The following is a 6325-nucleotide window of genomic DNA, read 5'->3' on the forward strand; positions in this document are numbered from 1 at the left end:
CAGGAACATAGTTCCTATACCCCTTATAATCCAAAGTTTACATCAAAACCTAGGCCTTCCCAAGGGCTAAGTATAGCCATTTCAAATACAATTCAATTCACTACTATGCATGCTTCCTGTATATCAAAACTCACTAGAGTTAATCTAAGGAATACATACCAAATTTTTTCAAAAATTTCCATATAAGTGTATCTTTGAATTACATTAATCATTTCATTAGAGGAAATAAAATGATTCTCAAACTTTACCCTATTTCTGAAATACCACAGGAAGTATACCGAGGCAGCCAATCCAGTCCTCCTTCCCACATATTGAAAACTCTTTCCTTTATCTTCCTTGAATAGCCATTTCATTGCAGCTTTGATTGCAGTCATTTCCCTTCTAAGACCCATCCATCTCCTGATACCTTTCCAAACCTCAGTAGAAAATTCACATTTGAAAAACAAGTGGTCTGAGTTTTCTATTTCTATTTTGCAGTAAACATATTTTGAATCCAACTCTTCAACTATCACTTTGTCACAAGTGGGAAGTTTCCCCTTTACTCCCAACCATAGGAAAAATGCATGCTTGGAGATTATGCCACCTGATTATACAACTCTAGCCCATGGGACTTTGTGTTTTTTTGTCCTCCAAAATTCATAACACTGATGTGAGTTTTTTTTTTTTTTTTCAATTCCTCCAATTTTTTTAATGCTCTCCCAATGCCTCCACATCTGTTTACTAGCTGATCTCTTACTTCCAGCAGCTTTTTAAGCAGATTTGAATCCTCCCTCCTCACTTCTAATTCCCAGATGGAGGAGTTGTTTAAGTAAGTCTGGTGCACCCATTGTGACCACAGTGTGTCCTCCTTCGAGTGTATATTCCATAGAGTCTTTGTCATCAATGCCTTATTCCATGTGCCCAAGTCTAGAATTCCCAATCCTCCTTCTGTTTTTGGAACACAAACCTCCTGCCAAGCCACAAGTGGCTTCTTTCTTCCTCCCCACAGAAACCCTCTGCATAGTTTCACAACCTGGTTTAGTACATTTAGGGGGATAGGAAAAATTGCCAACCAAAAGCACTCAACCCCTTGAAGGATAGATTTAAGAACCTCCACTCTACCTGCATATAAGAGTGTCTTCCCAGGCCATTCGCTGAACTGATCTGAAATTCTGTTAACTAGTGGCTCGTAGTGTGTAGCATTCAGTCTTGCTGCCAACAAAGGAATACCCAAGTACCTGAAGGGAAATTCACCCAAGCCAATTCCAATGATATCCATAATCCTTTCCAGTTCCTGCTCCTTATTACCAGCCTGATACATGTTTGATTTCAAGTTGTTAGCTTCAAGCCCCGACTTTTTAGAAAATTTCTTTAAATAGTCCATCATGTATCTTACTGATGTCGAGTCACCCCTTGAGAATAACATCAAATCATCAGTGAAGATCAGGTGATTAATTCTCAGGTCTTCACATTTTGGATGGAACCTGGAGTGGAATTCACCTTCCAAAGCCTTTAACTACCTCGACAAACACTCCATACAGATTACAAATAGAAGAGGAGACAATGGGTCCCTCTGTCTAAGCCCCTTTTTCTCTTTAAAGAATCCAAACAATATACCATTAACTGATATAGAGAATGATGTTGAAGTCACACATTCCATAATCCAACCAATCATGACTTGGGGAAATTTTAATAGCTTCAACATTTCAGACAGGAAAGGCTGGGCCACAGTATCATAGGCCTTCCTTAGGTCTATTTTCAAAAGGCATCTAGGTGACACTCTCCTTCTTGTGTATCGTCTTACCAGCTCCTATACCAGGTAGATGTTTTCTATCATGCTTCTATTCCTCACAAAGGCAGCCTGGGCTGGGTTAATCAATTCTTCCAGACAAGGTTTAATTTTAGCTACTAGTATCTTCGAAATTATCTTATACAACACATTGCAACAGGAGATTGGCCTGAAGTCATTTACAATGCAGGCATGGGTTGATTTGGGTATTAGTGCAATGATTGTATGATTAAGTTGTTTTAGCAATTTACCACTCATGAAGAACTCTTTGATAGCTTGTGTGGCTTCCATTCCCACAATATTCCAAGCTTTCTTAAAGAATCCTGTAGAATACCCATCAGGCCCCGGTGACTTTTCATCACCAATACTAAAAAGAGCCTCCCTTACCTCATCTTTAGTAACATGAACTATCATTTGTTTTTTCATCACCTCAGTTACCACTAGCCTCTCGATATAACCTGATCATCAATCTTGTCACATCCTTTTTCCTCCCTTAGTAACTGTTTATAGTAATTCACGAATTCCCTTCCAACCTGTTCATAGGATTTAGTAACTTCACCATTTTGTTTAGTCACTGAAGCAATATGGTTTCTTGCTTTTTTCCTTTTAAAATAGCATGAAAGTATGAGGATCCCTTGTCAAAGTTTTTAAGGTATCTACACTTTGCCACTTAAGCCAAGAACTGTTGATTGGCTTCTTCTAATCAGTCTGCTTCTCTTCTTTTAGCTTTACATTCCTCCTACAACACTGAACAAGAAGGTGATGAATGCAGCTTCTCCTAAATTTCTAATGCCTCTGCACAAGCCCTTTCTGCCCTGCTAGAAATGTAAGAGAAGTGAAGTCTATTCGCTTCTTTCTTGATTATATGGGTGGTGGTGAATGGTCGTTCTTAGTTGGTGGAATGATTTGTCAGGCTAATTCCATTAATGAACGAGACCTCAGCCCTGCTAACTAGCTATGTGGAGGTGACCCTTCACGGTCAGCTTCTTAGAGGGACTATGGCCAATTAGGCCATGGAAGTTTGAGGCAATAACAGGTTTGTGATGCCCTTAGATGTTCTGGGTCGCACGCGTGCTACACTGATGTATTCAACGAGTCTATAGCCTTGGCCGATAGGCCCAGGTAATCTTTGAAATTTCATCGTGATGGGGATAGATCATTGCAATTGTTGGTCTTCAATGAGAAATTCCTAGCAAGCGCGAGTCATAAGCTCATGTTGACTACGTCCCTGCCCTTTGTACACACTGCCCATCACTCCTACCAATTGAATGGTTCGGTGAAGAGTTCGGATTGCGGCGATGTGGGCGGTTCGCTGCTGGCAACGTCATAAGAATTCCACTAAACCTTATCATTTAGAGGAAGGAGAAGTCGTAACAAGGTTTCCGTAGGTGAACCTGCAGAAGGATCATTGTCAAAACTTGCCAAAGAATGACCCGCGAATATGTTATTTACATAGTGGTGATTGCTTCATGCTCACCTCACCCTGGTCAATTTGAAAATTGCAATGCAGGTGTTCCCCATTTTTTATTGAATGGGAAATCATGTTTGTTTGCATGCTCATTTTGATGAGTTTCACAATAACCTAGGCACGGCATGCGCCAAGGAATTGAAATGAAAGAACATTCACTTGTTGCCTCATCTACGGTGCAATGGGATGTGTTTATTTTTGAACCATAATGACTCTCAACAACAGATATCTCAGCTCTTGCATTGATGAAGAATGCAACAAAATGTGATACTTGGTGTGAATTGTAGAATCCCATGAATCATTGAGTCTTTGAACACAAGTTGCACCCGAAGCCATTAGGCTGAGGGTACGTCTGCCTAGGTGTCACATGATCCGTCACCCTAAACCCTCTCCCATGAAACATTGTTGGGGGTGGGATACTATGTGGGTGGATGTTGGCCTCCCGTGCATGTACTTGTAGGCGGTTGGTTGAAAATATAAGGTCTAGACAACACACAAAATGGCGATCGATGGTTGTTAGACCCTTTCATTGTGTTATGCTCCATCATTTGAGTTGCATTGACATAAGGATCTCACTCAACCCTTTAGTATTTGTCTATAAGAGACAATACTTTTTCGCAACCCTATGTCATGCGGGGCTACCCGTTGAGTTTAAGCATATCAATAAGCAGAGGAAAAGAAACTTTACAAGGATTCCCTTAGTAACGGTGAGCAAACTGGGAAGAGCCCAACTTGAGAATCGGACAACAATGTTGTTCGAATTGTAGTCTGTAGAAGCGTCCTCAGTGATGGACTGGGCCCAAATCCCCTAGAAGGGGGCGCTGGAGAGGGTGAGAGCACCGTCGTGCTCAAACCTTGTTACATTACGAGGTGCTGTTGATGAGTCAGTTTGTTTGGGAATGTAGCCCTAATTGGGCGATAAATTCTATCCAAGGCTAAATATTGGCGAGAGACTGATAGCAAACAAGTACCACGAGGGAAAGATGAAAATGACTTTGAAAAGAGAGTCAAAGAGTGCTTGAAATTTTCGGGAGGGAAGCGTGTTGGCCTTACAAGGCTTAAAATCTTGTTATCTTGTTTTGATGCTAACAAACAAGTGGAATTTAACATATTTGTGTGAGTAATGTTATTTCAGGGCTCACATATGAGAAAGTAAGGTGAAAGTGCTCACAAGGATCAAATGAAGCTTAAAAGAGTCAAAGCATGGATTTAAAGATGATATATTAAACCTTGAAGATTATGAGGACATGAATGAGTTGTTGAAAGTCAAGGAATATTAAAGTAAAAAGAGCCAAAGAAAGGCAAAGTGAGAAAGCTCAAAGAATATGGAAGCTTGAAAAAAAGATGGACTCAATCCAAGGACAAAGCATGAAGACTCAAGAACCTAAAATGTTAATGTCTTAGAAGTCTCATGTAAGTGCTTTAATGTTTAAAATATTGTTTGAAATATTTTGAAACTCTTAGGTTAACTTCTTGGACCTAGATACCTTTTAAAATACTTGGACAATATTTTTTATAAGGTCAAAAATTATTTTAAAAAGGTTAGATTCATTTTTGGAATGAAAAGCACAAAAAAGAGTTTTTCCAAATGCTGTCAGTTTTTATACACCCGCATTGAAGTGAATTTTTCTCTATAAAAAACTCTTTATTTTAAAATGTGTTCAACCTAAAAGTGTTAGGATTTTCTCTTAGATTTCTTGTGACATCAAGAAAACCTAATTTGGAGTTATACAGAAAACGTTATGGCCAAAACACTGAAGCGGGATCACAGTTGTCAGCCATCTGAACACTGTTCATAGGAGGAACGTCAGCTGTTTGAACAGCACACAGAACGACCTCAAATGTCTGAAGATTAAGATCAGACGTCTAACAAATTTTCTGGGACAGAAATGAAACAGGCAGTAGCTGTTCAGACATATGAACCCGACACTTCAAACATCTGAACTTGACACTTCAGATGTCTGAACCCTCTCTTCAGACATCTGAACACTATTCAACGGGCAAATTTTTTAAAATCTAATATTTTAAATTATAGCCATTTGAGCTCCAAAATTTCTAACAACTTGGGAAACTCTCTAAGGAAACTTTTGCAACATGGAAACAAGTTTGAAAGCCTATAAATACATGGTTTTGCAAATCAAAACACATCCAAGAATTGAAAAATCTGTTTTGAGAAGCTGAAAGCACTCTTGTTCTTCCAAAGTTTTCTTGCTCACTCATTGCAAAACTCTTTTGCTGAGATATTATGAAGTGCTAATCCTTCCTCTTCTGAATTCCTACTGCTAATCCTCATCTAAGAAGGATGTTGGTGAATTCTACACTTGAGCTTCATTGTATTTCATATTGATATTTTACATTCAAGTATATAGTGTTGAAATTGTACTAACTTGCTCTTTGAGAGAGTATACTTGTACGCAGATCTTATCTTGTGTTTCTTGTAGTTCTTTGACGTTCCAAGGATTGTTTGGATCGTTGGCTAAGTAAGGGGATATTGCTTAGAGAGGCGGGCTCTAGCTTAAAGGAGTGACTGAACGAGGGGACATCGTTTGGAGAGGCAGACTCTAGCCTAAGTGAAGGAGTGTTTGAGCGTGGGGTATCGCTTGTTATTAGGTTTTGTTCCACCCATCAATGGAATAGGTTTAGTGAATCCTTTGGTGGTTTGTCAAAGGCAAGGACGTAGGCTGGGTATAAGCCGAACCTCGTAAAAATCGCCATCTCACTCTCTCTTTCCCTATTCTTTATTTTTAGTTCTTATATAACTGCGTGGATGTTTTAAATATCTAAATTATACATACTACGTATATTTGGAATCAAACAAACTTAAGGTTTAATTTTGATTTGGGTTGCGAAAACCGAAAGGGAGTACGTTGGTTACACCATATCTTACGGAAACTATACAGGAGTAGGTTACTTGGTTAACATCCCAAAGATAAATTTACCAAAATTTTATTTGAATTCTAAATATTTGGAAAGAGTAATTGGATTCATTTATACAGGGCTTTACTTTAGCAAGCATAAATTCTCATTCACTACAATGCTTGGTTCAAATTTGGCTAATATCAACATACAACCATTTTGAGTTTATATAT

The 6325-nt window shown here is 38.9% G+C and overlaps 1 non-coding gene across 1 annotated transcript; it reads left to right on the plus strand.

Moving 5' to 3' along the window:
• Positions 1–3446: 3446 nt before the first annotated feature.
• LOC131161204 (5.8S ribosomal RNA) lies at positions 3447–3602 on the plus strand. The gene has a single exon (XR_009138358.1). It is a non-coding gene; the product is annotated as a 5.8S ribosomal RNA (ribosomal RNA).
• The last annotated feature ends 2723 nt before the right edge of the window (positions 3603–6325 follow it).

The sequence above is a fragment of the Malania oleifera genome, chromosome 7 (genome assembly GCF_029873635.1).
Source record: "Malania oleifera isolate guangnan ecotype guangnan chromosome 7, ASM2987363v1, whole genome shotgun sequence".
Lineage (NCBI taxonomy): Eukaryota > Viridiplantae > Streptophyta > Magnoliopsida > Santalales > Ximeniaceae > Malania > Malania oleifera.